The sequence below is a fragment of the Geotrypetes seraphini genome, chromosome 5 (genome assembly GCF_902459505.1).
Source record: "Geotrypetes seraphini chromosome 5, aGeoSer1.1, whole genome shotgun sequence".
Classification (NCBI taxonomy): Eukaryota; Metazoa; Chordata; class Amphibia; order Gymnophiona; family Dermophiidae; genus Geotrypetes; species Geotrypetes seraphini.
In genome coordinates this window covers 98,780,677-98,805,010 of record NC_047088.1, presented here as the reverse complement: position 1 = coordinate 98,805,010, position 24,334 = coordinate 98,780,677, and the positions used below count along the sequence as shown (strand labels likewise).

At 42.4% G+C, this 24,334-nt stretch overlaps 1 protein-coding gene across 4 annotated transcripts in view; it reads left to right on the top strand.

Annotated features, from left to right (window-relative positions):
• The first annotated feature begins 5,395 nt into the window (after positions 1–5,395).
• Positions 5,396–24,334, top strand: part of DOC2A (double C2 domain alpha) — a 180,049-nt gene continuing 161,110 nt past the window's right edge. For all 4 annotated transcript variants that reach the window (XM_033945556.1, XM_033945554.1, XM_033945555.1 and 1 more), the window contains exon 1: positions 5,396–5,543. The gene's annotated coding sequence lies outside the window, so the exon portion shown is untranslated. The remainder of the gene's footprint in view (positions 5,544–24,334) is intronic.

The following is a 24,334-nucleotide window of genomic DNA, read 5'->3' as shown; positions in this document are numbered from 1 at the left end:
AAAGCCTTCTCTGTTGTTTCCATCTCTTCTGTCTCACTGTATCTCACTGGCAGGAATAAAGAACATCCTCAGGCATTCCTGTCCCTTCTATCTCATTGCATTAGACTGAGGGAAATAAGGGCCATACTATATACACTGATAGCACATCCTGCTCTTTGTAATCCACTAACCCTCTGCAGTGACTTGAATAGTTTGTAAGCAAGAAGAGGAACTGGGAGTCACAGGACAGCCACATGTAGACAGCATCTAATGAAAGAATCCTTTATAAACAGTGAATTGGAACCTCAGAAAGGATGCCTTAATGACTACAGAAAAGTTTCTATGCTTGGTGCTTTTTAAGCTCACCTGCATGGCTTGAATAATAATCAAGTGCAAAGACCAAGTTTATCCATCTGCAGTGGTGATAAATTATTGCGGAGACTCAGCAGTGCATACTGGGATGCGATAATATCCAGTGGGTGCATGAAATACATGGATGGCCTTGGTTCCTAAAGGTGGAGAAGAAAGGAGTAAAAGAAGCAGTGACACGTTACTTTTCTGTGCCCAACCTGATTAATTGCACCTCATTAATTAGTGTACACGCTATCAGCCCTAAATGAAAATAAAATCTGCCTTGCACAACACTGAGTAAATGGTCAGCTTTCTATAAGAATGAAAGAATTCTGCCTCATACGGCACCACACATGCAACAAGCATGACACAGAACTGAATTAATTCTACATCATACAGCACTGAGCACAATATATAATAATCTCAGACAGGGCTATGCATGGATGGTGTCTGTTTTATATGTATAAAAAAATAATAATAATTGTACCTCTTGCAATGCCACACTGTGCTATATAAAAAAATTAAAATTCTTCTTCATATAAAATCATTTACACTCTCAGTGCTATAAAAATGAAAGATAATTCAACCTCAATGCTCTACGCACTGTCAGAATATAAAATGATAAGACGACTAAAGGCTCCTTTTACGAAGGTGCGCTAGCGTTTATAGCGCACGCAGGATATTACCGCGTGCTATGCGGCTAGAACTAACGCCAGCTCAATGCTGGCGTTAAGGTCTAGCGCGCGCAGCAATTCAGCACACGCTATTCCGCATGTTAATGCCCTAACGCAGCTTTGTAAAAGGAGCCCTAAATCAGTGAACAGTGCACTAAAGTATATAAAGGTAAAACAATTTTAGGGGTACTTGTACTAAACTGTGTTGAGTGCTAAAGTGCATTTAATGTGGGGGGAAAGCCTTATATATTTTGCAATAATTTACCCATCAATTTGCACTATTTATTTTTTCAGGAAGGGGCATGTCATGGTCAGGGAATGGGTGTGGAAGTGCATTCCAATTAGCACATTCGCATTAGGGTGCACTAACTGGGTAATGCAAACTTAACATGGGAATCCTTAGGATCGGATTCTCTAAATAGCACCATTGTCGGCGCTCACCTTAAAATTGGCCAGCAATTGCATGCCAATCGCATGATGGCGCTGTTTAGAGAATCATTCCTCCAGCAAAAGTAGGCACCGGAAATGTAGGCCGGGGTTTTCAAGGCCTATAATTTTGACATCTACCTTTGACATGAATTGCGCCTCCAGAGGTACCTACTGGCACCTAACGCCACTTCCAGCATTGGTCATGCCTACAGTGGCGTTAGGTGCCAGTAAACGCCTCCGGAGGCGCGATTCCAGTGCCGTTTTTTTAGGCGCCTTGAAATTTCTTTTCAGTACCATTTTAAATGGTGTTTTAGGCTTAATTTAGATGCTGGTAGGGTGCCTACTGGCAACTATGTTAAGGCTTGGAAAACAAACAGGAGAGTCTGCCTTCACACCAGTGAACAGCAAGAAACAACAACAAAGGTCACCAATTGGTGCTCAATCATTTTTGATTGTGATTAACTCAACACGATCGCATTTCGGCCCCAGTGGGCCTGCTTCAGGAGTCTACAATGGAACATGTGTTGAAAAAAATACAGTCATAACAGTATCCTCAAGAACATTGATAATAAACATTAATATTGTTCGTTACTTATGTTTTTTGTTCATGAGAATGCTGTTATGATTATAATTTTTCTATATATATATATGTTTATTAATTTGGGGTATTAATAAAAATAGTTTTCGTTTTATTTATTTATTCATTACAAATACACGATAGTTTTACCCCCTCTTTTACGAAACTGCGATAGCAGTTTCTAGCGTGGGGAGCTACGCTGAATGACCCGTGCTGCTCCCGATGCGCATAGGAACTCATTGAGCATCGGGAGCAGCACAGGCCATTCAGTGTGGCTCCCCGTGCTAGAAACTGCTATCGCAGTTTTGTAAAAGGAGGCCTTAATGTCTATACATGTGCGTGCAATGTGCTAGATATGAATTATATATGATATATTATTGTTCGTTTTTTCTGTTTTATATGTTTTTAAGTTTGTCTATGTTTATTATCAAGGATGCTGTTATGATTGTGTTTTTTCAACACATGTTCCATTGTACACTCCTGAGGCAGGCCCACTGGGGCCGAAACACAATCGTGTCAAGTCAATCAAAATAAAAAGAGACTGAACACCAATTGGTCACCTTTGTTGTTTCTTGCTGAACTATGTTAAGGCACCATTTAGAGAATATGGGCCTTAGTGGTAAGTGCGCCCATGTTTATATTTTTGTAGGTCTCACAACTAATGGAAAAATGAATCAGGACCTGCAAAAAGAAAAAAAAGCCCTATTTTGAGCCACGTTAGAAATAGGCTTAATACACCAGTAAGTCCTAGGTCAAAACGCAGTAAGCCCATTTTTTAATGCTTTTTAGTAAAAGGACTCCTTACTTTGTACAATGCCATGCAAATTGTCAGCACTCTATAAAAAATAATATAATTCCCCACAATTATCACACACACACAAAAAATAAAATCTCATATAGGTGGGGAATGGCCTAGTGGTTAGAACAGCTGCCTCAGCACCTTGAGGTTGTGAGTTCAATTCCTACTGCAGCTCCTTGTGACACTGGGCAAGTCACCTAGCACTTCATTGCCCCAGGAACAAAATAAGTAACTGTCTAAAATATATAAACCACTTTGATTGTTCAAACTACTCAGAAAAAAAAGCAGTTTACAAGTCCCACCCCCACCCCCCCTTTACCCTTTTTACAAAGCTCTGATAGAAATTGGCCTTAGTGCACCCGTACATGGGTCTTTCCTAGAGTTACCGTAAGGCTCCAGAAAATGAAGGACGGATTGAGATATCTGGGTTTTACTTCTACTGAAAGCAATGGAAGTAAAACCCGGATGTCAAAATCCATCCTCTTTTTTTCTGGAGCCATATGGTAACCCTATTCTTTCCCATGTGCTAAGGCAGTGTCTCTCAAACTGTGTGTCATGGCACAGTGGTGTGCCCCAAAGAGATTCTAGGTGTGCCACAATGGACTCCAGAATTTTACTTTATTTAAAAAAAATCCCTTCATAAGTATACATTAGAATAGATGTCAATTTTATGAGTATCTGTGTAAGGATACAAACGCTCAGACAAGCATCATTCTTTGATGTGATTGATCCTTGAAAACTAACAGCAAGTAATTTTATTTTTATTTTTTGTAGTAGTTATCCTAACTTGAGCAACAAAGCAATCAAGGCTTTGCTACCATTTGGATCTTCTTATCTTTGTGAACTTGAATTTTCAGCTCTGACAAAAATTAAATTGAGAAAAAGAGAGCGACTGCAGATGATGGATGATGAAATGTGTGTTTGCTTGTCGACTATCGAAGTACGATTGAGTTAATTTGCACTCAAACACAAACACATTTATCGCATTGATTAGCAATTCTATTCTATCTACTTTACCCCCTCCTTTGCTAAAGCATAGCACGGGTTTTAGCGCCGGCAGTGGCAGCACTCTGTAAAACTAATATAATTCCCCTGCGCCAAGTCATTCTATATAAAAATAATACAACCTAATATAGGGTCATGCATGCTGTCAACACTAAATAAAACAATTCTGTCCCGTAAATTACTGCATACACTGTCAACATTATATAAAACTAAAGGCTCCTTTTATGAAGCCACGTTAGTGACTTTTAATCATGCGCTAATCCCCGCGCTAGCTGAAAAACTACTGCCTGCTCAAGAGGAGGTGGTAGCGGCTAGCGCAGCCGGCAGTTTAGCACGCACTATTACGCACGTTAAACCGCTAACGCGCCTTTGTAACAGGAGCCCTAAAAGAATTCTATCTTGTAGGACAATGCACACACTGTCAGTACTATACAAACTGAGCTGTAGGAAGGCAATAAAAAAAACTTACCTTTTAATCTAATCCCCTTGCCTAATGCGATATAGTTCGAAAAAGAAATGTATACAAAATGTATGTTGAATTGGATCCTCTGTATACTGTACGTCAAGTTGGCATGAACACACTGTATTATAAGTATAGCAAATTGTAACCTGTTCTGACTATACAGGGTATACGTTACATTACATTAGAGATTTCTATTCCGCCATTACCTTGCGGTTCAAGGCGGATTACAAAAGATTAGGTAAAGAATAGATCAGTTAGACTCAGAGAGTCAGGAAAAAGAAGGAGGGTATACGTGATGTTAATAACCTGTAACTCATTCTAAACTCCTTGGAGAGAATGGGATAGAAAATGAACATAAAATTATTCTACCTCGTACATCGCTAAGTGCATCCTGTCAGCACTCTATAAAAATAATTCTACCTTATACAGTGCTGCACACAAGTGCTATAGACAAAATAATTTTACTTCATGCCAAATAGTACAAACTGTCAGTGCTATATAAAAATAAAATAATGCCTTGAATAACATCATGCACACTGTCAGCACCATATGAACATAAAATAATTATTGCACATAGAGTGGAGTCTGCTGCCAGTGTCATACAGCACTGAGCTCACTGTTCTATTTAGATACTAATAAAGTCATTATATCGCATACACATATGCATGCTGCCAGCATGCCCTACATAAAAATAAAATCATTCTACCTAAGACAACATTGCACACGCTGTCAGCACTGTATAAACTTAGTTCAAATGTGAATTGGCAGGTGGTAAATTTATTCTATGTAAGGAAATATTTGCATGGTGTGTTTATTACTATTGGTGAAATATAATTTGTCCATATTTTTAATTGTTTAATGAATTCAGTTCTGGATTTCTAGCAGATACAAACACAATGACACATAGATAGGTATATGTATATGGGAGATATATAGATATATAGACCCACATATACATGTAGGGACCCAAATATATATATATAGACACACACACACATACACATACCCACCCCTCTCTCCCTCTTTCTTTCTGTGGCTTTCTCCCCCTTTCTCTGCATTTCCCTATGTCTCCACCTCTCTGCCTTCCCATCTTAGTGAGAGCGAGTTAACAAGGGAGAGTAAGAGAGGCTGGTTTATCCAAACACTGCTAGAAATATCCGCTTTGCATGGTCACACAAGAGCCTCTTATCCTTAGTCGGCTCAAGCATCCACTCTCCTCCAGCTTCCTTCTACTCCCCAGGACCGGTGGGGGTGAGAAACACACAGGTAAGAGACAGCTGCTAAAAAAGAAGGTCGGGGTTGAGTGGTACAAGAGGAAAGAGCATATTGCCTGCAAATACAACTCTCTGAAAATAATTGGTGAGAAGGGAAGACTGGAAGAGAGCAGGATTCGGGGAAGACTGTGTAGGAGGCAGAATATTGGATAACATCAGTTTCACCCAGTTATAAGGTTGCTGAGGTTCAGTGCTCCATGTGGGGAGGGGAGGTGTTGGGATTGCAGAGAGAATAGAGGGGAGCAAACAAAAAAAAAAAAAAAACGGGGAAAGGCAAGAAAAGGCTTCCCTTTAGACAGGGCAACCTCGGCCTTTTTATGATCCCCAGGCTCCCACTCTGCATAAGTAATCGTCAAGGTATTTTAGAGTTATAGGTTTTGCAAGAAGGGTGCTGGTTACTTGCTTTATGATTGTTAGAAGTGTAAACTTTGTGGGTGTAAGCAGCAGTTAAAGCAGGTCAAAAACTCTTTAATTTCCATGTTTGTGCAAGGGTGTAATATCTTGTATCTCCCTTTTACTGTACTGTCTTCCACTCGTTCACCTTCTTTTCAGTCCCTGATCACACCTGTGGAATTTTTCTTAACCAGCAAACAGGTTATTGAAAAGAGAGTCATGTTTTGCCTGTTTTCCTGGCTTCCTCTTTGGGTTTTATTCTTTGATCCCTTATTGCTTTTGTCCGGCTAGAGTTCATTTCCTATATATTTCATGCCTCTTTTTAGGTAATAAAAGGTATACTCCTTTTAGTATAACTAGACCATCTGTTTTTTTTTAACTTCTTCCTTAAGTCCCACTCTTCAGTTGTTTCTGCTTTAGTCATGCTTCATATGTATTAGTGTGTGCAGAAATAGAGGTCCATGAAAATAAATTGCACTAATATTTAATACATTTCTTGAGGAGTTGTCAGGAGCTAACCCTTCTTTCAACAGGTCAAAACAAAATGAGCAGGTTCTGATGAAAGGAGTGTTACCGTAATTGCCAAAGGCTAGTCAGAAAATATATTAAATTTGCCCAGTAATATGATATCAGCTTATATAATTTTGTTTCCTAATTTTTTTTATTTTTACAGTCAAGGAAACTTAACACTGACAACCATATTAATGCATAGGGCACTGATAAAGATCTGGTCTTTGGCCGTCTGTGCTGTGTTCTTGCCTTACTTATATCAGTTGTAACACCTGTATGGTGTTCAGATAAATGTCCGCTCTTCAGCCATCTATCTATGCTATATTCATGCCTTATAAGTATCAGCTGTAATATCTGCATGGTGTGTCCTATTCATGTTTTTCCTATATCATTGTAACACTGGCATGGGGCTGAAGAAGAGATCTTCACCTGTCTGTACTATATTCATATACTGCTTCATTTTGATGCTTGCATGTTGTTCTGATGGTGATAATCACATTTACTTACATTTATAATGGTGAAAATGGGTGAGCAACAGAAACAGAAACATTCAAGCACACTTAATAAAGCACAAAATATCACCCCAGGGAATGGAATATCATTCAGAAGAAATAAGGAGAATCGTAATGATCTTGCTTAATTGTTGATTTGGACTGCTAGCGCATTTGCTTTAAATATGGGAATACCTTTCAGGTTGGGGGAAGGGGCAAAACAAACCAGTCTCTAGCCCCCACCCTCAGGTTCTCTAATTGCTAATGCTGTGTTAGGCAAAATAGTGATTGGACCATAGCCCCAGTGATCCACCCCATTTCTCTGCATATATTATTAACAATGGAATGGAGAATATAACTGACTGTAATAAAACTCTGTATCCCTCCATTGTGCAACCACACCTTGAGTGCTGTGTGCAATTCTGGTGGCTGCATCTCAAAAAAGACAGTGGAAATAGGGAAAAAAAAGAGAAGAGCAACTAAAATAATTAATCGGATGGAACAACTCTCTTATGAGGAAGGCTAAAGAGTTTAGGGCTCTTCAGCTTGGAAAAGAGACAGCAGAAGAGAGATATGATAGAGGTCTACAAAATTAGGTAGATGTGAATTGCTTGTTTACTCTTTCAAAAAGTACAAAGATAAGGGGACAGTCCACAAAGTTCATAAGTATCAGGTTTAAAACAAGAAGGAGAACATATTTTTTCACGCAGTGCATGACTAAGGTCTAGAATTCATTGCTGGAAGATGTGGTAAAAGTAGTCAGCATAGCTAAGTTTAAAAAATGTTTTGCCAAGCTCCTGGGGAAAAAGGTCCATAAAACTATTATTAACCAGGTAGACTTGTGATAAGCAGGATGGAATCAACTTCTTGGGATTCTGCCAGGTATTTGTGACCTGGATTGTTGGAAACAGGATATTGGGTTTGACGGACCTTTGGTTTTACTCAATATGGTGATTCTTATGTTCATGGGCAGTGTTGCTGTCTACAGTGTGTAGTTATTCGTGTTGTTCAGTGATTTGGCAATTTGGTAATGTAGGGTGGAGCAAAATGGTTTTCTACAAGAGCAGAAAAGAGATTTTGAATTTATACACCCTCCTTTCATCCAAGCCATGTTATCCGTTTACAAAAGCTACCATTCAGACACTCAGGAGTGTATGTGAGGATAGAATGAGAGGGAGATACACTAAAACCAGGGAGATGGAGTGGGGCAAATGGAATCATATTCTGATTTATCTCAGTACCCGGCCTTTGCTCCCTCGAACAGAGGAGATTGAGAGGGGACATAATCAAAACATTCAAGGTACTGAAGGGAACAGACTTAGTAGATAAGGACAGGTTGTTCACCCTCTCCAAGGTAGAGAATGAGAGGACACTCTCTAAAGTTAAAAAGGGATAGATTCCATACAAACGTAAGGAAGTTCTTCACCCAGAGTGGTAGAAAACTGGAACGCTTTTCCGGGGTCTGTCATAGGGGAAAACACCCTCCAGTGATTCAAGACAAAGTTAGACAAGTTCATAATGAACAAGGACATACGCTGGTAGGACTAGTCTCATTAGGGTGCTGGTCTTTGACCAGAGGGTCCGCTGCATGAGCAGACTGCTGGGCATGATGGACCACTGGTCTGACCCAGCAGCAGCAATTCTTATGTTCTTATGTACTTGGAGAGAAGGAAAATGGTGAATTCTCCATCACTGGCGTTCATAAGACAAGGTTGTGGACACATAGGTGTCTGTGAGGAAGGTTTGTCCCACCAGCATATTAAGCATTTGTCAAATTTTGTGGGCTGCTGACTCTGCTAATCTGGAAATGTTAGTGCTACCTTGCTGGGGGGTAGGGTTGGAGGTTAATCACTTCTTCATGGTTAAGTCAGTACAGCATAGATTTCAGCCCTCTGTTGCTTTATATTTCTTCATTTCGCATGCCAATTTTCTTCTGCTCCTTTAGGCTTCCAGTTCAGTTGTAAATGGGGTGGGATCTGATACTGTGAGCCTTTATTCACCACTACCCATTTTTCTTCATCTATTTCATTTTAACAACAATTCTTTTGTCAAAGCCCACAGTCCATGGCTCTCTCCAGAATACAGCAGATGTGCACTCAACATATCCTGTAGGTGGCACTGTGAACAATGGCTGAAACTCCCTTCTCCTGGAGTGTTGAACACTTCATGTACAAGCTCAAGAGAAGAAGCTGATCTCATGCACTACAGTAGAGAATGACACAGGGGAACAAATATTTCCCCGTTTCATCCCAGTGAGTTCTTTTCCTGTCCCTGCCCCATTCCTGCAAGCTCTGTCTTCATCTGCACAAGCCTCAAACATTTTAAAATCGTAAGTGTTTGAGGCTTGTGTGGTTAAGGCAGAGCTTACAGGAATGGGGCAGGGAGAGAGACATCGACAAAACTTGCAGGGACGGGATGGGGAAATTGAGTTCCTGTGGGGATAGGGACAAATTTGTCCGCATGTCATTCTCTATACTACAGCACCCAGCACTGCCATTCTGATGGCTCAGACCTGCCTTTCTATGGGTCATATAAACTTCTATTAAAAAAAAAAAAAAAAAAATGATAAACATAAGATCAAATAAGCACAAAAGGAGATAGATGTGAGAGTTCCGATTCCTAAACATTTCCGATTATAACTGGACTAGCCATACATTTTCAAAAATTATATGGATTGAATTGGGCCAAAATTCTGTCTAAAAAGCCCAATACTATTTCTATAATTAAGAGATGGAAGAAGGGTAGAATAAGGATAGGCTAGTTAATTATTCAGCAATATTCAGCCCCTGTCCAGAGAAGTTATAGTATGGGATTCATAATAATAATGAAAAAAACTGTACAAAAAGTGGCCTAAGTCGGTACTTGGACGATCAAAAAGACAGATCATCCAAGTACCGATAATCAACACTGCTATCTAAAACCAGCTTAGGCCTTTCCACTGCCTCTGTACGCACAGAGTGAAAAGGGTTGTTTTGGGAGGAGTGGATAGGGAAGGAGGTGGGCTGACCTAGATTTAGTCGTCTGGCAGTCATAACCCAAAAGGTTTGAAAGGTTGCCAGACAGAAATACGTTTTGACTTAAACCAAGTCAAAACAGGTTTAAGTTCTGAGTCGGGCCGCTGAGCTGATCGCGGCTGCTGCGATCAGCTCAGCAACACAGGCAACCCATCTCCCCCCCCCCCCACACACACACACACACATCGGTAACGATTGTGGCAGGAGAGATGCCTAATCTCTCCTGCCGTGATCCCTCCTAACCTTCCTGGCAGGAGAGATGCCCAATCTCTCCTACCAACACAAACCCCGAACACCCGTGATTACCGGCAGGAGGGAGCCCAAGCCCTCCAGCCAGCCAGAAACCTCTCCCCCTGAACCGCTCACCAGCAAGAGGGAGCTCAAGCCTTCCTGTCGGACAACCCCCCCACAAACCCCCTTCCCCCCTAACTTCCCAACCCTCCGAACCCCCCCCTAATCTTAAAAGTTGGCGGATGGACGCGTCCTCCCTCTGTCTGTCCGGCAGGCCTGCCTTCCTCTGAATGGTGGGCCTGCCCCTTCCCAGTGCATTGTGGGATAAACTGGGGAGGGGCCTAGGGCCTGATTGGCTCAGGTGCCTAAGGCCCCACCCATAGGAGGGGCCTTAGGCACCTGGGCCAACTGGAATCGGGCCAGTTGCCTAATGCTCCTCCTAAGGGCAGGGCCTTAGACACATGGGCCAACCGAATTTTAGGTTGGCCCATGTGCCTAAGGACCCACCTATTGGAGGGCCATTAGGCAACTGGCCCAATTCCAGTTGGCTCAGGTACCTAAGGCCCCTCCTATGGGCGGGGGGACCTTAGGTGCCTGGGCCAATCAGGCCCTAGGCCCATCCCCGGTGCATCCCATTGGTAGCATGGAATATTGCTACTTATTGGGTTTTGGCCAGGTACTAGTAACCTGGATTGGCCACCATGAGAACGGGCTACCCAATAAGGCTATTCTTATGAATAGAAGGCCAAAGTAAACACAGTGGTGGCACAGTGATCTCATTGACTGTAAATTCAATATTGCTGATTATTCATAGCACATTCCAGATGTATACAACATTGTAAAAAGTCACAGTTACAAGGAGTTAACAGTTAATGTAGCATCTTCAAAGCACATGCTCATTCCTGCATTAAACAGTTAACGTAGAAGGGGACATGGAATGGGTAGGAATTGGTCCTTATAGTTTACATGGAGATTGCTATTACATGTTAACTATTTACACAGCAAATAAGGTAGAACAGTTAACGCCATCTCAAGAGGAGTAGCTAACTGCTGTGCTTTATCTCCTGTGCAGCTGTTGCGTGGTAATGAAAGTTTCTCTGCATTAACTGCATGGCAAAATGCTGGGAAGACCCCCCCAACAGGTAACACAGAGGTTTTGCCATTGCCACGCATTAATATTGGCAAGTATTGCAGAGTAACTGCGAAACCTTAGCAAAGTTTAGTAATTGAACAGCTTCTATCCCCAGTAAAGACCTATAGACAACACACACGACAACAAAGAGGTTTTGAGCTGGGACAGCAAAGGCGTGACTGGGCAGAAATTAAAGTACGCAGTTACAGGGGAGAATTAAATTGAGGATTATCCAATATGATGTTGGGACTGTAAATATTTAAAGGGAAATGACATAAAGGGATGTAAGATGTATGAAATAGCAGGTACAATCTTGAACAACGGCCTGGAAAGGGCAACCTGCACATTTTGCTGTCAGACATGACTCTGTCTAGTCACTGTGCTGGGCAGACTAGATGGACCATATTGGTCTTTATCTGCAGTCTGTTACTATGTTATTACTGATCAGGCTATTCAAAATTCACTTACTCCTCCACTGCCCCGGGTACATTAGATAGATTGTGAGCCCTTTGGGACAGATAGGGAAAGTGCTTGAAGTACGTATGTAAACCGCTTTGAGTGTGATTGTAAAACTACAAAAAAGGCGGTATACAAATCCCAATCCTTTTCCCTTTCTAAATGAGTACAAATCAGCGGCATAGCCAGGTCTGATTTTGGTTGGTAGAGCCTGAGCTTAACATGGATGGGCACTAGGCACAGACACCATTTCTAGTTTTCCTCTCATTGACTTGTGCCACTGCTGCTGGTTGAGTGGGTATAACTCCAGAGTAGAGAGTTGCACAGGGACAGAAATCCCACCCATCCCCGCCCGTCCCCGCCAGGATCCTCTCCGTCCCCACCCATCCCCGTCAGGATCCTCTCCGTCCCTACCCATCCCCGCCAGGATCCTCTCCGTCCCAACCTATCCCCGCAAGGAATTATCTCCATCCCTGCCCGTCCCCATAAAAAGCAGCAATTACTTCTGACAGGATCATCAATTCCACAGTTTCTTTTGTGTTTGCGCTGCTGTTTTCCTTGTGGAATCTCTTTGGTGGAACCCTTTTTTTGTTTTCTGTTCAGGTAATTAACTTATAAACCCCCTCTTTTACTACGGCTGACGTGTCCATTATATTATATGGATAAACCCTGCTTCCAAAGCCTTCCATCCCTGTGGGAGTCCCGTTGGCTAGAGGGGGGTCCCCGTGGGAGTCCCGTGGATTAGGGGGGGATTCCCGTGATCCCCGTTCCCATGCAGACCTCTACTCCAGAGTGAGCACAGAGGGAACAGTGGGCTAGGACTACATATGGCTATCCCCTGCTGTAAGAAAACCCCCCAAAACATTGAGTATCTACCCCACTATTATCTGAATAAATTCAGATTTAATTGAGAATAGGGACCACACTGTCGAAAGGATATGACGCAAGATCTGGGTTGGATATATCAGCCTAGTCCTGATTCTCAGGCCCTTCAGGGGTTAAACAGACTAAGTAAATTCAAAAGGCTTGCCTTAGCTAAGATGCATGACTCTGACACTTATCTAGATTTGGGTTACAAAAAGAAGCTATTAATTATACTTCTAACTGAGGAGACATCCTTATGAAAGAGTATTTTAGGTTGTAGACAATTAAATAGCAGATTTTCAAATATCGCAAGCGATAGCAGACTCTAGATAGGATTATTAAATAACTATGAACTAATCTTGTTCTCTTATCGGCAAGCAGTTTGGTAGGGTTCATTCCTGGTTCTGATTCTCATTCTAGGGAATGTGTTTAATTATTGGACACCGAAGGGTGATACAATATCTTGACTTTTTTTTTTTTTTTTTTACTTTGTGTTCTACCTTGTAAGTCAGAAATATAATTATGTTACATACTCAGCTCACACCTTTGAGTTGGGCAGCTGCCAGGAACTATTGTAGGGATGGGCTATTTTCAGCAGGAGACATGGCAAAATGTTAATTTGACTGTTACAAACCCCCAGAACAGATGCGATAAAAGCTCTTTAAAATGGATGATCCGCTCCTGTGTTCTTACTTTAAAGGAGGACCCCAGGAGGGGTTTGTTAACCACACATAGGGAAAGATCCACTTCTTGGTCCTTAGGGTTTAACAGATTTGGACTTTAACAAAAAAAAGTCTCCATGCTTTGAGTGATGTTCCCAACAAGAATCTTCATCAGGGATGATTTTGCAATCAGTACCCAGCACTAACTTTTATGTCATATATATATTCTGATCAATATTCAACCAGTGGTAGTCAACAGTTTTGTAAACACGAACCGCCACAGGCAGAATTAGGCCCTGTAATAGATTCAGGGGTTTTTCACTCTTTAAAGCTGCAGTTAGGCTTCTGGGCAGAAGGGGGCATTAGACAGTTAAAAGAAAACTACATGTCTCAGAATGCCCTGAGATTGCAGCAGTGCTGAGTCAGAGGGGCGGGACTCAGGGAGAAGTACTTCTGCCCAGACTTTAGGTAATCAGACAGGTACCCAGATGAAGGAGGGAAAGAGGTCCTAGGTAGACACAATTTAGCTGAGGTAAGCCAATCTTTGTTTACAGAGTGTGAGGAAAATGTACTCAAACAAAAGTCTTTTATATGCAGTTTTGTGTTTGTGTCGTGGCCCCTCCTAAAAACCCAAGCCAGCCTGCCCCCCCCCCCCCCACCCAAGGCTTGGCTGTTACAGGCCCTGATATTCAATGCCGGGCCATGCCAGGCACTGGCATTAAATATCAGTGGCTAACTGGATTATGTCAGGCTGTAAGCGGGTCCCCGCTGAATATTGTCCAGGAATATGTCTATGTTTCTTCACCTTCCTCCAACAAGTAATAAACCCTCCTCCCACCCACCCCAATACATAAATAGTCCCCCTCCCACTACTCAGTCAGAATAGACCCCCTCCCCCCTTTGGCCTATCTGAATGTCAATGTGGTTTAGCAGGACAATGGAGACTGGAGCAAACCCCATTTGTTCCTGTTCCTACCGGCTCTATGTTAAAAATAGTTATTGCAACCTCTAGAGGTAGTCTTGTAGTACTAACAGTAGTACTTACTTTTTTGAGGGGGAGGAAGTGGAACCTTGCCAGAGGAGAGGTTGGGAAGAAAGGGAGGGAATTGCTGGCCAGTCCAAGAAGTTATGTGGGTGCCAGCAGCTAATTGGACAAAATTAGAACTGCATTATATGTATGCAGTTCTATGTGTTTGCCTAGTTATGCGGGTGCCAGCACCGAATATTGTTGGCACCCACATAACTTTGGCTCCTCCCTGGCTCTATCTCCCCTTTCCCCTCCACCCCTGCTTATAGTCCCTGACCTGCCCATTTGGGACATTGCTGGTGAGTACCGATATTCAGCAGAATTCTCTGCTTAAGTGCTGAATATCAGCAGCTAGGTGGGCACAAGCGATTTAAAGGGGCAGGAAGCTCTTCTGTCCATTTAATTTGCATTGAACATTGACACCATAGGTGTTCACAGGGCCAGATAATGTGCAAAGCAAGGGTAGGATCAGCATTTATGTATATATTTTATAAAACAAAACAGGAAAACTTCACAAAAATACTTTGTTCAAATGACACACAAATGAAGAAGAACCTCATAAATCAACCACTTCCATATATCAAGAAATGACCTGTGATCTTTCTTTGTAACCCTCCTTATATAACTCTTTTGTAATCCGCCTTGAACCGCAAGGTAATGGCGGAATAGAAATCTCTAATGTAATATCTTAGAATATTTATATTTTAATATATTTATATCTTAATATTCTTATATCATTTTGTACTTTTTTTTTTTTCAAAACAAAGGAGGATGCCCATCACAATTGACATTTTAGGTAATATCCTGCTTTGTTTTGAAAAAAAAACAAAAAAAACCAAAAATGATAAGAACATAAGAACATGAGAAGTTGCCTCCGTTGAGTCAGACCAGAGGTCCATCTCGCCCAGCGGTCTGCTCCCTCGGTGGCCCATCAGGCCTGACTATTTCTATAACTACCTCTTGCTCCTATCCCTATAACCTACCTCTACTCCTATCTGTATCCCTCAATCCCTTTGTCCTCTAGGAACCTATCCATGATATAAGAATATTGTTAGCGTGTTCTACCTCCTGCTGCGCTACTTGACTACACTGTTTTAATTTGATTCCCGTTTGGTTGTATGTTCCCTATTACAACTGCTAATAAATATAACTGGAAAAAAAAACAAAACAAAGGAGGAAAAGGATCTCAGACACCCCTAATCACAAACTGTGGCGTCCAACTTGACTCATGGTTCACCTCTCTTCTGGGATTAATGTAATATGTCTTGCAAATCATCAAAAATATGAATTATACATAATTAAAGAGCAGGCAGCAGCATTTATCTTGTTTTATCCGCGATCTCGACAGATCCCCTGAAGAAGCAGATGGTGAAACAGGTCTCGTCGGAATCACAGATGAAACAAGATAAATGCTGTTTCCTGCTCTTTAATTATGTACATTGATAGTTTTGATGATTTGTAAGACAATAGGAGGTATTTTTGACCCATGATTACATTAAGCCCAGAAGAGTGGTGAACCATGAGTCAAGTTGGATGCCACAGTTTGTGATTAGGGGTGTCTGAGGTTGTTTATTCCTCCTTTGGTTGTTTTTTGTTTTAAAGTACAAAATGATACAAGAATATTAAGATATAAATATATGAAAATATAAATATTCTAAGATGAATGGGACACAGCATTACAAGGATATAAACTGTACAAAAGAGATAGGATAGGGCAGAAAGGGGGAGGTATTGCCCTATATGTCCAAGAAGAAATAGAGTCTGTTAGAGAAGGAGAGACAGAAGCAAATGGAAAACTAGAATCACTCTGGATAAAGATTCCTGGACATAAAGAGGCTGACACACATATTGGCCTCTATTATCGTCCACCGGGATAGACTGAGGAAACAGACAAAGAAATGATGGAAGAAATTATTCGTGATGTAAATCAGGCAATGTGACGATCATGGGAGACTTTAACTTTCCGGGGATAAACTGGAATTTGGGAACGTCAAACTGCGGCAGGGAGATAAAATTCCTGGAAATGATAGGAGATTGCTTCATGGAACAAATGGTAGGAGAACCGACAAGAGGAAATGCAGTCCTGGACTTGGTCATAAATGGAATTTCTGGAAGAGCGACTGATGTAAAAGTTAAGGCCCCGATAGGGACAAGTGATCACAACATGATCTATTTTACCATTAGCATCGGAAAGAGGAAACCAATCAAGAATAAAGCCACGACCTTTAACTTCAAAAAAGACAATTATGACAGCATGAGATCCATGGTTAGAAAACGGCTCAAGAAGAACAAAGCAGAAATCCAGACAGTTGATCAAGCATGGTCTCTGCTGAAAAACACCATCACAGAAGCACAGAATCTTCACATACCGAAGATATCTAAAGGAAGGCGAAAGAAGAACAAAGGAGAACCAGCGTGGTTATCAAAAGAGGTGAAAGATGCAGTGAGGGAGAAGAGGAACTCGTTTAAGAAATGGAAACGAGAAAAAACATCAGAGGCTTGGAACTGTCACAAAAGAGATCAGAAAAAGTGTCATAAAGTGGTAAGAGACGCCAAAAAAGTCTATGAAGAAAAGATAGCACAGGAAACCAAAAACTTCAAGCCCTTTTTTAGATATATAAAAGGTAAGAAACCAGCAAGAGAGGCAGTGGGCCCTCTCGACGATCAAGGAAAGAAAGGGGCAATTAAGGAGGATAAACAAGTTGCCGATAGGTTAAATTCATTCTTTGCCTCTGTCTTCACAAATGAGGACATTTCAACAGTGCCAGACACAGGAAAGATATTTACCGGAGGCATAGAAGAAAGACTCACAACAGTAAATGTGACGTTAGACATGATATACTTTCAGATTGACAAACTGAAAAGTGACAAATCCCCTGGACCGGATGGAATTCACCCGAGGGTATTAAAGGAACTTAAGGTCGAAATTGGTGAATTGCTACAATCTGTGGCTAATATGTCAATTAGAACCGGGCAAATACCAGAAGACTGGAGGATAGCAAATGTTATCCCAATTTTCAAAAAAGGATCAAGAGGTGATCCAGGGAACTATCGACCGGTGAGCCTCACTTCGGTTCCTGGGAAGATAATTGAAACACTGATTAAAGACAACATTGTACAACACTTGGAGGATTACAACCTAATAAGGGCTAGTCAACACGGATTCAGGAAAGGGAAGTCGTGTTTGACAAATTTACTACAATTCTTTGAGAAAGTGAACAAACAAGTGGATAGTGGAGATTCAGTGCACATAGTTTACTTGGACTTCCAGAAAGCGTTTGACAAGGTTCCGCATGCAAGGCTTATGAAGAAACTACTAAGCCATGGAGTAGGAGAAGTGCACAGATGGATCGGCAAGTGGTTGGAGAACAGAAAGCAGAGGGTTAACATAAATGGGAAATTCTCGGACTGGGAGAGGGTGACTAGCGGAGTGCCCCAGGGCTCGGTTCTTGGGCCTATCTTGTTCAATATTTTTATAAATGACCTGGAGGAGGAAACAACTTGCAATATAATAAAGTTTGCAGACGATACAAAACTATGTCGGGCTGTTGACTCTCAAAGGGACTGCGAGGAACTCCAGAAGGATCTGAACAAGCTAGAAGCATGGGCAACAAAGTGGCAGATGAATTTTAACATAAACAAATGTAAGGTGATGCATCTAGGAAAAAAAAACAAAGAACACAAGTATAAGATGTTGGGGGTGACATTAGCAAAATGTGAACAAGAAAGGGATTTGGGGGTACTGATTGACAGAACCCTAAAGCCTTCGGCACAATGTGTGGCAGCGGCGAAGAAAGCAAACAGGATGTTGGGCATGATTAAGAAGGGGATCACGAGTAGATCGGAAGATGTAATAATGCCACTTTATAGAGCAATGGTCAGACCGCAATTGGAATACTGTGTCCAACACTGGTCTCCATACCTCAAGAAAGATATAATTCTGCTGGAAAGGGTACAGAGGAGAGCCACGAAACTTGTCAAGGGATTGGAGAATTTGAGCTACAAAGAGCGCCTTGGGAAATTGGGACTGTTTACCCTCGAGCAGAGAAGACTGAGAGGGGATTTAATAGAGACTTTTAAATTAATAAAGGGATTTGATAAAATAGACCAAGAAGAAGCATTACTAACTTTTTCGGAGGTGACATGGACAAGAGGTCATAGACTGAAACTGAGTGGCAGCAGGTTCAGGATGGATATCAGGAAGTACTTTTTCACATAGCGCGTGGTGGGAATTTGGAATGCTCTCCCGGAGGATGTTGTGACAGAGATTACTGTTCTGGGATTCAAGCGCAAGTTGGATGCACACCTTCTTGCAAATTGTATTGAGGGCTATGGTATATCTGGGTCTCCAATCAGGAGTACTTAAATGGGCCGCCGCATGTGCGGATCACCGGATTGGATGGACCTCGGTCTGATCTGGTGAGGGCTTTTCTTATGTTCTTATGTATGGAAGTGGTTGATTATGATGTTCTTCTTGACAAGTATGTGTATTTTATAAAATGTATTTATATGCACTGATTTCTACTGACACACTTATGCACAAACTTATACCTCCTGAGAGAAGGACTAACATTGTATGGGAGCTTTTAGGGAAGCAGTTCTACAAAGACTCATAAGTTGCTTTATGAAACAGATGCAACATATATGTCTAAGGAGCTCATTTTAATAAAATAAAAACAGCATAAACCAGCACTTGGATGTCTTAAACCCTCCCACATCCCACTTTCCTCTGGCACCAATCTGCAGCTTGAGCACTCTAGCAAAGTTCTGGGAATCATCATTGACTCTACACTGTCCTTTAACGACCACATCAACTCCCTAGTAAAAAAATGCTTTTTCAATCTCCATATGCTAAGAAAAGTTAGATCCTGCTTCCACCAACAACATTTCGCCGTCCTTGTCCAATCCATCATTCTATCCCGACTCGATTACTGTAACTCCATCTTTCTAAGCCTAACAAAGAAACATCTTCTCAGACTTCAGCGGATTCAGAACACCGCAGCTAAACTAATCTTCGCAAAAGGCAAATTTGACCACGTCTCCCCGCTTCTGTCTAAGCTTCACTGGCTCCCAGTCTTCCTCAGGGTTCGCTACAAATGCGCTTGTCTTACCTTCAAATCTCTTCACGGCATCCTTCCTCCCCTCTTCCCACTATCTTGGCTCTCGAGCACTCACTCCACCAGATCCACTCAGAAATTCAAACTATCCTTCCCTTCTCTAATTGGCATCTCCCATACAGGAAAACATGGTACATCCCTCCTCTTCAGGATCACTGAGCTGTGGAACAGCTTTACGGCCCATCTTCAGAGTTCGACCTCCCTCCAACATTTCAGAAAACATCTGAAAACCTGGCTTTTCACCAAAATGTAACTACTCCCTCCCTCTCCATTATTCTATGTACCTCTTCCGTCCTTGTTCACCTTACCTCTCTCTCCTTCCATTGTAGTTCCTCCTCTTTATTTTTAATCCCTGTAAACCGTGTCGAGCTCCACTTCCGTGGAGATGACGCGGTATATAAACTTAAGGTTTAGTTTAGTTTAGTTTAGTTTAATCGACAAAATGTCCTAGTGCCGATTTTTGAAACTGCCTTTCTGGACATCTTGCTGGGTTTTCTAGCCACTGTGCGCCCAAAATTCAAGAGGGGCATGTTAGAAACCTGTTATGGTGGGTTGTGGGCGTGCTTAGACTTGAATGTCTTGAAGCAATAATCAAACCTTTTCCAAGACATCCAGGACGGAACTTAGAAGTCTAGAGCGAAATATGTTTTGAAAGCATCTAAGTGCTTCACCATACAGGTGAAGGAAGCCATAAAAGAAAAGAAGGACTCTTTCAAAAAATGGAAATGCATAAAGACAACCGAAGCCTGGAACAAACATAAAGATGATCAGAAGAAATGTCACAAGGCGGTGAGGGATGCAAAACAGGAATATGAGGAAAAAATAGCCCAGGAGGCCAAAAACTTCAAGCCCTTCTTTAGATACGTGAAAGGGAAAAAACCTGCAAAAGAGGCAGTGGGACCCCTGGACGACCAGGGAAGAAAAGGGTACATCAAGGAAGATAAACAAATCGCAGACAAATTAAATTCCTTCTTTGCGTCCGTTTTTACGAAGGAGGACACCTCAACAATACCTGAAGCGGAGAAAGTGTTTGCAGGAGAAATAGAAGACAGCCTCACCACAGTTGAAGTGGACTTAGACCAGATATACTATCAGATCGACAAACTTAAAAGTGACAAATCACCTGGACCGGATGGGATTCATCCGAGAGTCTTAAAGGAATTGAAGGTTGAAATCGGAGAGTTATTGCAAAAACTTGCAAACCTGACAATCAGAACTGGACAGATACCGGACGACTGGAGGATAGCGAACGTCACCCCAATTTTCAAAAAAGGATCGAGAGGGGAACCGGGCAACTATAGACCTGTGAGTCTTACGTCTGTCCCTGGCAAGATGGTTGAAGCACTGATCAAGGATAGCATAGTCCGGCACTTGGACGCACACGACTTGATGAAACCCAGTCAACATGGATTCAGGAAAGGGAAATCATGTTTGATGAATTTACTCCAATTTTTTGAGACCGTGAACGAGCAAATTGATAGTGGGAAGCCGGTGGACATAATATACTTGGACTTCCAGAAAGCGTTCGACAAAGTTCCACACGAAAGACTTCTCAGGAAACTACAAAGCCATGGCATAGAGGGGGATATACAAAAATGGATAGGCAAATGGCTGGAAAACCGAAAGCAGAGAGTGGGCATAAATGGGAAGTTCTCCGACTGGGAGAAAGTGACTAGTGGTGTACCCCAGGGCTCGGTACTTGGGCCGATCCTTTTTAATATTTATATCAATGACCTGGAGGAAGGAACGTCCAGTGAGATCATCAAGTTTGCAGACGATACAAAACTATGCCGGGCAATCAGATCGCAGGAGGATAGAGAGAAACTCCAGAGCGACTTGTGTCGGTTAGAAACATGGGCGGAGAAATGGCAGATGAAGTTCAATGTGGAGAAATGCAAGGTAATGCATTTAGGCAATAAGAATAAGGAATACGAGTATACAATGTCAGGTGCAACTCTGGGGAGGAGTGAACAAGAAAAGGACCTGGGTGTACTGATAGATAGGACCCTGAAGCCGTCGGCACAATGTGCGGCAGCGGCAAAGAAGGCAAATAGAATGTTGGGCATGATAAAGAAAGGAATCTCGAGTAGAACGGAGAAAGTTATAATGCCGCTTTATAGGGCAATGGTCAGACCACACTTGGAATACTGCGTCCAACATTGGTCTCCCTACCTAAAGAAGGATATAAAACTGCTGGAGAGGGTGCAGAGACGAGCAACAAAACTGGTGAAGGGTATGGATAAACTGGAATACGAGGACAGACTTATAACACTAGGATTGTTCTCCCTTGAGAAAAGGAGACTGCGTGGGGATATGATCGAGACCTTCAAAATACTGAAAGGAATCGACAAAATAGAGCAGAGAAGATTATTTACATTGTCCAATTTGACACGGACTAGAGGACATGTAATGAAGCTAAGGGGGGACAGGTTCAGGACTAATGTCAGGAAGTTCTGCTTCACTCAGAGAGTGGTTGACACCTGGAATGCCCTCCCAGAGGAGATTATGGTGGAATCGACCGTCCTAGGCTTCAAGAGCAAACTAGATGCATATCTCCTTAAGAGAGGCATATAAGGATATGGTGGACTATAAATTACGCCAGGTGTACACCTGGCAGGGCCTCCGCGTGTGCGGATCGCCGGACTTGATGGACCGAAGGTCTGATCCGGAGAAGGCAGTTCTTATGTTCTTAAGTGCCAAAAAGGAACCCAAACTGACCAGATGACCACTGGAGGGATTAAGTAATGACCCCCCCTCTCTCCACCAGTGGTTACTGACCCCTCTCGCCCTCCGAAAATCTGAATGAAAACAGTACATACCTGTCTCTAGAACAGCAGCACCTGGGATGGGAAATCCTAGTAAAGCATCACACAGGTGTCTTAAGTAGCCAGATGGGTTGGCTAGTGAGCCATAGAGAGGAGGACCTAGGTCCATAAGCCACTCTAGCCACTACATTTATATTAGAAAGTATGAGCCCACCAAAATCCTACTATACTGACTTATAGATGCCACCTGCAGCCATAAGGCCTATTGGATGGTAGGCAGGTAGGTATAGTAGGTTTGGGGGGAGTTTTGGAGAGTTCATAATACATTATAAGGGAGTTATGGTGAGATGTACTTATGCTTTATGTGACGTTCACAGCAGTGCCCTCTAAGATGTCCTACTGCTCTGTTAGGATGTCTGTGTGGCCAGTCCATTACAATGCTGGCCCCTCCCAAATCCAAATGGTCTGGATTTGGATGTTTTGAACTTGGACGTTTTTGTGGTCAAAAAATGGCCAAAAAAGTTAGGCGTCTTAAAGTTGGACATCTGGACAGCTAAGACATCCAAATAGGTCCTTTTAAAAAAAATTTGGACATCTAGCAATTTTGAAAATGAACGTTTATCCGCCCCAGCTTTTGAATGTCTTGCGGGAAATGTCCAAAATTAGATTTAGAGGTCTTTTCAAAAATGCCCCTCCAAATGTCTTCCCTGCTGAAGTGCTCTGTTATAAAATTACCCTTTTGGGGGTAATTCTATAATGTGCTATTCTATAATTTATGCGTGTAAATGATCGGCAGAGTTTGGGCAGGGTGCTCATTTACACGCATAAATTATAGAATACTATACAATTTACGTGAGCTACCGTGGACAAGGTGTCTGCCTAGGATAGAAGCAGCAGGACAGGAGTGGTGCATTTTACTCTTTCTTGCTGTACCTGCTGCCTTTCCCCTTCCAGAGGAGAAGAGCAAGGTGGATTCAGTGCTGGCATGGGGCCTAGAACAGGCTCATGCTCATGCACTGTCATGCCCTTTCCCAGCCCTCTCAAGAAGAAGCCATACATTGGAGGGGTTGAGACGTGACAATGATTGAATGTGGGCCTGCTCTTCTAGGCCCCCTGCCAGTAATGAATTCACTTTGCTCTTCACCTTTGGAAGGGGGAAGGCATCATTCGCACTAGGCCAGGTATGTGGAAGGGGTAAATGGAAGGGAAAAGGGGGAGATGCAGGGAAGGGGAAGGGGGAAAAATATAGGGCCCTCAGGTTTCATGAGACTAGGAACTCTACATACAAGTAGTTCTGAGTTCAGGAGGAAGCCAGCAGAGGAAGAGTACAACCAGTAAGGAGCAGTGCTTGACCAATTCCGCTAGCTGAGAGGACGGGGAAGGAAATGTGATAATGATAGGAACATAGGAGAAGGCCAGGAAGAGTAGAAAGGACAATGTCCTACATAGAGTCACTACACAAGGCATCACAGCCCCCACAAGATGCCTCTGGCCAACGATGACTCGCATGGGTAGAGAATATCTTTCCTTTCATAAAGTATTGAAGTTGTTGAAATTAACCTTTCCATCTTAATTCTGATTCTAGGCACACTATGTGAGACAGAAGTTCATATAATTTGTTGTTGCAGGAAAAGGTTTAGTTCATGCTCCTATTTTGATTGCATGGGAGGGAGGGGGCCTGTTGAGGGGGTACTCAGAGGTACTGAGTACCGGCACATTTTCCATTGCTTGTTAAAAATGGCCCATAGTCCCCAAGTTTTAATAAAAGAGCTCAGTTGGAGAGAGTTTGAGGACAGGAAGTTCTGGAGAGTTTTGAATTAAGAAAAGAGCTTTCCATCTCTGCCTGCAGTGTTTACAGACTCCGTCCCTCTCTCCTGGTATATCTGACAGCTCTGTTTCAGAGTGAGGTGAGAACATTTGAGGACAGAAAGTTTTGGAGAGTGTTGGAATTGAGGCAAAAACCTTCCATCTCTGCCTGCAGTGTTTACAGATTTCACCTCCTCATCCTGTACATCACCCAGCTCTGTTATAGAGTGAGGTATATTAGCAGGGCCGCCATCAAGGCAGTACTACCAGTCCTGCATTCAGGGGCCCGGAGCTGACAGGGGGCCCAGGCTCCCC